Source organism: Ursus americanus, chromosome 6 (genome assembly GCF_024610735.1).
Source record: "Ursus americanus isolate L20-20 chromosome 6, mUrsAme1.1.p, whole genome shotgun sequence".
NCBI lineage: Eukaryota > Metazoa > Chordata > Mammalia > Carnivora > Ursidae > Ursus > Ursus americanus.
This window is the reverse complement of record NC_142132.1, coordinates 71,026,485-71,037,413: the sequence shown is the minus strand read 5'-3', so window position 1 is coordinate 71,037,413 and position 10,929 is coordinate 71,026,485. Positions and strand designations below refer to the sequence as shown.

Here is a 10,929-nt window from a genome sequence, read left to right as displayed (position 1 = left end):
TGATGTCGTGTCGTCGTTCCCCCCTCCCCGCCGCCCCTCACTCCAAGCCCAGGTGGGTATGGGTTCCTGCTTGCTTAGTATCACATGGATATCTACAGGCACCTCAAATGACATGTACAGAATTTAATTTATTCCCTTAAACAGGCTCCTTCTGAGCCGTCCTCCACTTAGCTGTTACCTACTCACCACATTCCATCAGTGACCAAACCTTGCCGCTTCTATTCTTAGTTTGTGTCTGATCCATTCCACTTCTCTCTGGCCTCACTGCCAGTCTCAGGATATTTGTCTCCAGTTACTGTGTAGCCTCACGTCCTCTGATCTGCTCTGCTGCCCAGGGAATTGCTCTGAAACATGTCCCTTCTTTGTGTGGCAGCCACAGCCCCTGTAATCAGATTTGACTAATTCTCCAGCTTCATTTCTCAAATGCCCTCCTCCCTCTTCAAACACACAGCACATAGGCTTTGATCATACAGAACAAACTTCCCCCATAGGCGCTTTCCTCTCTAGCTGTCATTCTCTTGTCTCACGTGATGTGCCCTGTGCTGTGGGTCAGGCACTATGCTTATTGCCAGGGATCTCTGGATAGACACAATCGGCCATTCCCTCACTGATTTTACCTTCAGGTTGAAAGATAATTAGTGAAGCCTTTACCAGTGGCGGGGTTAGGTGCCCTCTGTTGGGAGAGTCTGTAGAACCCTGGGATATTCTTACCAAGATCTGTAATTTTTTTTAGTAATACATCCCATTTTCCCAGTAGGCCACTCCCAAATACATATGTCTTATTGATGATTGGGTTTCCCAGCATAAAGCATAGGAATAAATACTTAGGAAATACTTAATGAATGGAAATCCAGATGGGCAAAAGTTGGCTAGGAATCTTTAACAATGAAATAAATATAAAAAATTTTTTGACATGACACGTGAGGGGTAAGTGGAAGGAAAAAAGGCATATGGTTGTGAGGAGTGATAACATCTCTTTTAAAAGTTACTAATTACTGATGTAGGAAAAGATGTTAGGGTTTGAAGCCGACAGCCAAAGGAGTAAAGACGTCTTTGATGCAAAAAGGTGGTTTTATTAAAGCACAGGGACAGGACCCGTGAGCAGAAAGAGCTTCATTGGGGTCATGAGGAGTGGCTGATTATGTACTTTCAGATTTGGAGAGGTTAGGGGTAGTGTAAGTCTCTAAGGAATTTTGGAAGCAAGGTTTCCATGCTCTTGAGGGGGGCTAGCTATTGTTTGGGAAAAGGTCATTTAATACCATCTAATAAAACCTGAGTCATGGCCTTCAAATGTATATCAGTGGGTCATATGCCTTGGGGGATGATTGCCAACATGTATCTTGGGGGGTTGAGATAAAGGAAGTTTCCAAAGCAATTTTTATACCTTAAAGTAAACTGACAGGATCCTGGGGGTTGGGCTAAGATTGGCTTTTGCCCTTAGCGGAGTATTAACATGGAGGCAGTTGAGTCCCTAGAGGAATGTCACTCTGTCTGTTTAAAGGACTTGTCAGTGTTCTGTAGATAGTAAGGAAATGGAATAATTTTCCTTCTGCCTTTGTTTCCCACATCACTTATGTCACTGGATTATTAGAAATATACAGAGTTTGAGATTAGAAGGGCACATACCTCTAGGCTTCCTCATAGATCTTGACAGTCTTGTAGCTGAACAAAATGTCAGACATTTTTTTAGGAAGTGAGCCTGCCAGCCATTGAAGTTGCATTTATGAGGATTTAAAAAATGTCACTCTAAACTATCCTTTTCTTTTTTTTTTTTTTTTTAAGATTTTATTTATTTATTTGACAGAGAGAGAAACAGCCAGCGAGAGAGGGAATACAAGCAGAGGGAGTAGGAGAGGAGGGAAGCAGGCTCCCAGCCTAGGATCCCAGAACGCCGGGATCACGCCCTGAGCCGAAGGCAGACGCTTAACGACTAAGGCACCCCAAAACTATCCTTTTCTTGAAAGCTTGTCAGATAATGGGGCTTAGTTATGTGTAGTCCTCATTCAAGGCTGTTCTTCTGCGAACCAGTCTGTACGCTGCCTTTTCCCAGTCCCTTTGAAGAAACAGGCTTGTTTGTTGTTTCGTTTTGTACCTTCCCCTTGGGCAAGGGGAACTTAAAACAGTAGCCCAGACTTGCACCTCATACAGAACTTTGAAGACTTGAAATTTAATCTGTTTTCACAGGTGGCACATTTTAAAATTCACCTTTATATTCAGAAAAAGATGCTAGCTAAAATACTCATGCTTTCACTAAAATTTTGATGACAGAAGACAAGACTTTCCAAATTTTCTTTGATTTCCTAGGTATTCGACATTCAGCAAGCTCAATATAAATAATATTATTAATTTTAAGAATGTAAAGGTGACTGTATCTCAGTAATAGATATTTTGTTTGATTTCTGTCTCGCATTCTGGCTGTCTGACTTTGGGTAATAAAATTACTTCAGTACTTCCTTACTTAGAAATACTTCGTTAGCTTTTTTTGGTCTTGTCAGTAAAACAGAGAAACAGTGAAATGTATTGCAATCGTTTGCTTATTTGTTTTCTTTCCTGCTAGACCATAAGTTTCTTGACATAGGAGCTAGATCTTAGTTTTCTTTGGATCCTGAGTATCTACTTGGCATGTCAGTAGGCAGGTAGTGAATGATGAGGTTGTGGAATAGAGGTGAGGTTCAGTGGGGTGGAGTCCGGAGCCGACGACCAAGAAAGAATTCTTGAGGTGTCTTCGGTGCAAAATGGTGGTTTATTAAAGCACGGGGACAGGACCCGCAGGCAGAAAGAGCTGCTGCCCCAGGGTTGTGAGGAATGGCCCATTATATACCCTCAAGCTGGGAGGGGGTTAGGGATAGCGGAAGTCTCTAAGGAATTTTGGAAGCAAGGTTTCCAGGACCTTGAGGGGGCTAGCTGTTGTTGGGAAAAGGTCATTTATTACCGTCTAATAAAACCTTAGTCCCTTCAGATGTATATCGGTGGGCCATATGCTTGGGGGATGATAGCCAACATGTATCTTGGCGGGGGGGGGGGGTGTTAGAGATGAAGTTTCCAAAGGAATTTTTATACATTAAAGTAGACTTACAGGATCTTGGTGGAGGGAAGGGGGTCAGGCTAGGACTGCCTTTTGCCTTTAGCAAAGTATTAACATCAAGGCAGCTTAGTTCCTAGAGGAATGTCACCGTGCCTGTTTCAAGGACTTGTCAATGCGCTGTAGGTGGTAAGGAAATTTAACTGTGTCTACATACATTCCCTTCTGGAAGCTAGGTTACTGAGAGCTTTGTTCTTGTAAACTGCTAAGACTTTTGTAAACTGAGGGAGACGTAAGTCTTGCAAGATTGTGGTCTCTATAGTTTAACTGTTTCTTTGTCCTTTAGGGCAGCCAGGAGTGCCTGAGGAATGTTGTATACATGGGGGGGGGGGGGGTTGCAGGGTGTCAGCTTCTGCTTTGTCCTCAGCTTGCCTTCCGATCCCTCATCAGTGAATATTTACCAAGCAGAAATCAAGAGGGTGGACAGTCTTGTTAATTTGATCTGAATTAAAATGTTCTAGTACTTGACAAAAAAATTAGAAATGCCTTTCCTTTCTGGGCTTGTCTTAACACGGAATCTTTTAATTAGAAAGGAACAGAAGTTTCTGGATAGGGTGAAAAGTCAGCCAAAACGTTTTTACTCCTTTGATTTTTTTTTAAAGATTTTATTTATTTATTTGACAGAGAGAGTGCAAGAGAGCACAAGCAGGGGGAGCAGCAGACAGATAGGGAGAAGCAGGTTTCCACCCCAGGACCCTGAGATCATGACCTTAGCTGAAGGCAGATGCTTAACCGACTGAGCCACTAAGCACCCGATTTTTTTTTTTAAGATTTTATTTATTTTTTCAAGAGAGAGTGAGAAAGCACGCATAAGAGCGGGGGTGGGGGCAGAGGGAGAAACAGACTCCCCACTGATTGGGGAATCTGATGCAGGACTCCATCCCAGGACCCTAGGATCATGACCTGAGCCAAAGGCTGACGCTTAACTGACTGAGCCACCCAGGCACCCCAACTCCTTTGATTTTTATGAAAGACGATACCATGTAGTATTCAGATATTTCTGTTAATGCTTTTACCTGTCTGCAAAATGTGAGATTTCTTCCTAAATGCTCCTGGATCCAGAGTCCTTGATTTTGAGAGGAGACACAGGCATACCAGACTTCCCTGGAGTAGAGTAGGTGGGAAGGGTGAGAGGTGTTCTGACTCTTAATTTCCGTGTGGAGAAATTGTCAGTCCACAGCCTTTTTATTTTATTTGGGCCTGTGAAGGAGAGTATTTCTGTTGATTCTCTAATAGAAACAAAATGGTCAGCCAGCACTTTTTCTAAATAAGAAGGGACTTCCAACAGGGAATTTGCAGAATTTAGATGTTTTTCCTTTTGCCAAGTGTAACTGCCCTTCTGAAGAAGGGCGTACAGATCTTGCTGTACTTGCTTAAGAAAAATAGTATTCCACTTCTTTTCTAAGAAAATGGAAAAATCTTTCCATGTGAAACCTGTAGGTGATGGCATTGTCAGGATGCTTCTGGAAGTGCCGGGAGCCAGTGGTCAAGAAAGAATTCTTGAAACATTTTCAGTGCAAAAAGGTGTTTTTATTCAAGCATGGAGACAGGACACATGGGCTGAAGAGCTGCACTGGGATTGTGAGGAGTGACTGATTATATATAAGTTAGGGGGGAGGGGTGGAGATAAAGGAGGTTTCCAAAAGGGTTTTCCTGCATTAAAGAAGACTTACAGGATCCTGGAGGTCTGGCTACTGTCAAGGTAAGGTTGCTTTTTGCCTGTAGCAATGCATTAACATTAATATTAACTCCAATGTGAACTCCTTGAGGATTGCCCTACTCTGCCTATCCCAAGTGTTTGTCAATGGGCTGCAAGTTGTAAGGAAATTTAATTTTATCTACACTTCCTTTGCCTTTGTTCTCTTCATCAGGGGGAAGTGGGGAGGTTAGAAAACACAAACTCATCTCAACACTGGACGGTCACTCAGCTCCACGGACTCCTTATCTGGGAGGCACTGTAGGCCTCCGGCTGTCTAGATAGCACATCTTCCTTCAGGATATGTGGAGTGTCCTTTTATCTCTGCATCTCACATTCACCCTGCCTCTTCAGAGAGGTTCTGGAATGTCCCTGTGTTGGACAAAATCACCTCAGAGCAATTGACTTCTTGTGTCACCTTATCCCCGGTGGCCTTGAGCTTGGTCAAATCTGAAGTGCTTGGTTTTGCAGGGTGGTTTTCAGTCAGCTTGTCTGGGTGAGCCAGTCCTTGCATGCCGAAAGATGTGCCTAAAGCTATTCTCCAAGGGAAGCTGGCTGCTAGGACGCTTAAAACTCAGGGATTCCTTTTCAGGGCTGGCCACATTCCTCAACTCTGATCCTTTAAGAGATATTTAGAATATTCTGGATTCCTAAAATTGTGCTTCAGAGAAGTAAGTAAGAGCTGGAAGTTAATGATACCTCCTCTGTTAGAGTTCTAGACTAATCTTACAAGGCCTCTGATGCTGTTTTAAGAATCATTCGAATCATTCGTAATCGGGTTCCCTTATCTTACACTCTCTTTACTTACTGTTACAACATAAAAATATATAAACCTGCATTTGTGTAATGTTTTGACGGCTCTAGGTGTTTTATCATTGAATTCTCAAAGCTATGAGGAAGGTAGGTTATTAACAGAGGACACGTGGGAACTTAGAACTGTGAAGTGACTTGTTCAGTGTGGTATCTCTCCTGATCGGATGGGGGCCCCCCAAATGTGGGACAACCCGATGGGGTGGAAGCCAGTGGCGAAAGAATTCACCTGAGGCAGAACAAAGGAGAGAAGTTTATTGAATACGCCCGCAAGGGAGCTGCAGGCAGGGAGCTACAGGCAGGACAGTGGAGGAGAGACTATCTGCCTGGAGGCAGTGGGTGGGGGCTCTACTTAAAGCGGGGAGGTAATGGGAGCAATGGAATTTTTCTTTCTTGGTACCCGTCCCTGGTTTTAAGGAGCCCTTTGGTTAGTTAAGGCCTCTGGATATTTTGAGGCAGGTTTCCTGATGGGCCTGTCTGTGTTCAGCTGGGGGTGGAGGGGGGTGGGGGGGTTACCGCGGGACCTTCAGCCTTAGGTCAAGCCTGTTGCCACAGGGGACAATACATCATAATGCTTTGAGGACAGCAAGCCTGATGAATGTCCTCTTAATTAAAAAGATGTCGATTCCACAAAAAAATTTTTGTGGAGTCTGACAGAAAAGGCTGTTAGTAAAACCCATCAGACTCCCCCATCTCAAAAAAGGAAAGAAACAGGTCCCTGTGTACTAAGCAACACAACATACAGTGAAGGTTATGTCTGCTCAGTTATACCCTCGTTCTTTAGCACAGCTGTCTTCTTCCAAAGCAGAGGTACACAAATTAAACTTCTTTCTCAGAGGGATGAAGGTATGTGATAAAGATGGTCCAGAACCCTCTAGGCCAGCCTCCCAAACATTAGCCCTAGAGCAACAGTATGCCTGGAAGACACCCATCGTAAATACTACACTGACCTGCTTAAAATAGTTTACAGTTTAGAAATTTTAGTTCATTCCATGCTGAAAATCAGGTGACAGATATCCTACAGGTAAAGGAATAGGCTCTCAATGAGTCAAGAAAAAACATCTCCCCTGTCCAGTTTTCAAAGGGCTCTGGGTCAGGCTAATTATAGACAGTATTCTTCATTTGTGGAGCTGTGGCACCTGACTTGCTGTTCTGGTCGCACACGCGAGTGTTTCAAGGATGAATTTGTCAGCCACAGACTTCTATTTCAAGCATCTGCAAGCTGGTCATATTTTGTGCCCTTGTGGTGTGTCACCACGAAACAAAAGAAGTAACAGGTGAGGTGTGTGTGTGTGTGTATGCCGCATAAGAAAATGATTTAAAGCTACCAGCTGGGCCACGAGGAAATCCAGTCTCCATTGCATAGGACTTGAGGGCTTGGACACTGGGCCAGTCTTTCTGAGAGGGAAGTATCAGCAAAGTATGTGTCAGGTAATATTTTTTGCAAAAACATATTCCTCCCTTCTCCCAGCATCCCATCTAGTTTTGCTCTGCCATTGGTCGAGTGCACACACCTGCTGTTCTGACGCTGGCTGCTGTGAGATCATCTGCCAGGTAGCCAAAGATGCGGTTGTGCTTTAAGTCTGGAGGAGGACGGAGATGACAGCGGGCATCAGGCTGTCCCCCTTCTCGGGGAGGGGGGCGGGGGACGACTCGGCCCTCCAGTGATGAGCAGCGTGGTGAGCGGCGGAGGCCTGGGCGGGAGTCCCGGGCGGGAGTCCCGGGGAGCATGCGCAGCAGGCCCAAAGCAGGCGCGAAGGAGAGCTCTTGCGCCATCTAGTGGTGGCGTCCTTGCCGGAGGCCTGGAGGGAAGTGCCTCGCGCTCCTGGCTGCGACTCCTGCCTCCCCGGCCCTGAACCGAGATTCTGAATAAGCAGGCCAGTGGCAAAGTAAAAAACACTTGAACAGTTATATATTTAGGGGGAAATAAAGTTCAACCTGGAAAATGTACCAGGATAAAATTTTGTCAAGTCTGGTCTCCGGGCCCCATAAATTTAAATTTTATATGGGAACATGCCAAATGAGAGAGTGTAATACAGAAAAATAGTTGGAAGGATTGCTGACTTGTCAAAGAAGAGACTTCATTCCAGTGTTACTTCAGAGTGCTTTAAAGCAACCTAAGTTTTATGTAAAATTCTTTAACTCCTTAACTTCCGGTTCTGTGCAAAAATAGAGGGGCGCCTATGGTGGAACAAACAATTTTTGAAATCAACAACTTGGAGCCTGGGTTCCAGATTTGCAACTTACAAGGAACTTCTTTGAGGCTCAGCTGATTCATTGCCAAAAAGGATGGTAGTATCTCCTCACAAGGGGAATTAATACTCCGACCACACATAGCATCTACTGTATCTGTGCCCAGCACTGTTGCCTGGTCCCCCAGTCCTGTGGGTGCTCCTCTCGGCCACTGGCTCCCCAGGCCCCATCTGCTTTGAACCCACTCATTGACCTTGGGCCAGCTGTACTTCCTGTCTTCTGCATCGTTTCCCCCTCTCTACTAGATATTTCCATTAGCGCACACATGGTATAATTTATCCCATTTTAACCAAACCTCTTCATCCTCTGTCCTCTGCAGCTAGCACCCCATTTCTCCTCACTCTTGTGTTATGGCAAAATGTCTCCAAAGGGCTGTACATACATACCTGCTGTCTCCACTCCTCCCATTCTGTCGTGATCCACCCTATCAGACTTTTGTCCTGTCGCTTCCACTGAGGCTTTTTTTGCCAGGGAATCCAGTGACCTCCTTGGTGCTGAAATGTGGGGTCAGTTCTTAGTCTTCTTTTAAAATTATTTTAATGATTTTATTTTAGAGAGTGAGCATGCAAGCGGGGGTGGGGAGAGGGGACAAGTAGACTTCATGCTGAGCATGGAGACCGACATGGGGCTCAATCCCAGGACCTGAGATCATGACCTCAGCTGAAATCAAGAGTTGGACGCTTAACCGACTGAGCCACCCAGGCGCCCCCAGTTCTCAGTCTTTTTCTGTGAAGGACTGTCAGCAGTATTGGACACAATCACTCCCTTCTGGAAACCTTTTGTGCTCTTGGCTTCAGGACACTACACCCGAGTCTTCTACCACACTGGCTGCTATTTCCCACTTTCCAGGGCTCAGTCCTTGGATGTCTTTGCCAGTTAACTCACTCCTTAATAATCTTACCCAGTCTTGGGGCTGAAGATACTGTCTGTATATGCTGGTGACTCCAGAGTAGCATCTCCAGGCTTGGCATCACCTCTGAACTCCAGACTCAGCCAGCTTCCTGTATGACCTCTCAGACTTAGTGTGTCCAAATTGAACTTTTGATCTTCCTGCGTAGACCTGTGTCTCTGGAGTCATCTCCATCCTCGTTAATGATTCCTTCGGCTTCCAGATATGCAGGCAAAAAATGTCCATCATCCTTGACCCCTTATTTTCTCTCATACCTCACATCCAGAGACTCTGCTGACTCTGCCTTCATGATGTATCCAGAATCCAGTCATTTCTCACCACCTCCCCATCACTCTTGTCCTGCCCCACTTTATCTATTGAGTGACCATCTCCTCCACAAAAATGTCAGCTCCATGAGGGCTGGGTTCCTGCGTACCACCAGTTTTGTGTGTCACTATATCCGTGGGGCTTCAAACCGTGGCCTACTTGGTGCTCAATAAATACTGGCCAATGGATGAGTGAATGAATGAAGCAATTGGTGAATAGCAGGTATTTAATACATGGTAGCAATTGTCTTATGTTGTCCTTCTTGAGTAGGACCTAATTTGAGTAGGAAATTAAAAGAGAAAATGGCACTGTGAAGGAGCAGTCAGATATATCCATTTATAATATGTCTATAGTTTACTTTGAAACACTTCAGCAAGGGGCTCCTGGCTGGCTCAGTCTTGATCACAGGTCACATTGGGTGTGGAGCCTACTTAAAAATAAAATAAAAATAAAATAACACACTTCAGCAAAAAAAGAAATGCATGAAGCCAAGCTGGCAAAAAGTCAACAAATATGAAATTGAGCCAGTGCGCCTGTGTTTGTTATACTGTATTCTTTCTACTCTTAATATTTGAAAACTTTAATAACAGAAACAGAAGATATGCTATGCAGTTTTTGTGGGAAACTCATGACAATAACATTTTTTTAAAAAATGGTTACTACACAAATTTCAAGGAGTTGCATGGCTTCCATGTTCTTTTTTTTTTAGATTTATTTATTTGAGAGAGAGAGAGCACAAGCTGGAGGAGGGGCAGAGGGAGAGGGACAAGCAGGCTTCCCAATGAGCAGGGAGCCTGCATGGGGCTCGATCCCAGGACCCTGGGATCATGACCTAAGCCAAAGGCAGTTGCTTAACCAACTGAGTCACCCAGGCATCCCGACAATGGCATTTTTGTAGTGCTGTCGTTTGAAAGCAACCTGCCCTGAGATGGCTGCCCGAGGAGCCAGAGGACCAGTCCCCCACTCACCTTCTGGGCTGCTCAGAGAACCACCAGAGCATCTCCAGGGGCTCGGTGCTGCCTCCACGTGGCTCCCCAGGTGGCTTCTGAAAGGTGACCTGAAATGCCAGCTGCTGCTCTGAGACATGCAGCTCTCAAGCAGCTCAGCTGTTGTAGCAGAAAGGCTTTTTGGTGCTGGGCCAAATTTATGACTTTTGAACTTGCAGGGGGGTGGGGTGGTGGTGAAAAAAATGGTTAAATCTAAGTCAGAGGCCTGCTAGAACTACGCTTGGAAGCTAATCAGAGATGAAATAATGACTCTCCCTCCATGTGGCTTAAGTGGGGTAACTCGAGATGGTATCAGTTTAGGGTGGCTGCCTGTTTGAAGGTGGTCACAAGTGGTGTTTTTTGCCTGGCTTCACAGCAAATTCTGGGAACGGTCAGTCCATTTTACCATTATCTCTACGTTATGGGATTCGGGATGATTTTTTTTTTCTCACAGTCGCCTGCATTTTTCAAAATTTCTGCCTTCACCCCATATTATCCTCACAGTAAGAGAAAACAAAGTATGGCTTTTTGTCTCTACCTACTGTGTCAGCTGGGATGCTTTCTGCTGCGACAGCAAATCCAGATCAGACGGAAGCAGATGGGGGATCTGCTGCTTCATAGGCAGGGTGGGCGGGCTTCAGGCACAGCTAGGCTGGGGCTGCAGTGACACCCCTGGACCTGCTTTCCTCGTCTCCATCCTACAGGCCTTGCTCTAGATTTAGCTCCATATTCTGGCAGATGCTTCCCTTGTGGTCACAACACAGCCATGAGGGCTCGAGACTTTTATCTTTCCAACTGCAAGTCCAACAACTTCAAGTCCAGTGGGAGCAATTTGTAGCTCCCCCGTTCCTGGCAAAATGCTCTTAGTCTCTCATTGGCTTCTTTG

General features: G+C 45.1%; 1 long non-coding RNA gene across 1 annotated transcript; it reads right to left on the bottom strand.

Annotated features, from left to right (window-relative positions):
* Nucleotides 1–4,515: 4,515 nt before the first annotated feature.
* On the bottom strand, nt 4,516–10,181 carry LOC148110009 (uncharacterized). Its single transcript, XR_015724870.1, has 3 exons — nt 10,026–10,181; nt 8,228–9,330; nt 4,516–7,453 (listed from the first exon to the last, which is right to left on the bottom strand). It is a non-coding gene; the product is annotated as an uncharacterized LOC148110009 (long non-coding RNA).
* Nucleotides 10,182–10,929: the final 748 nt, after the last annotated feature.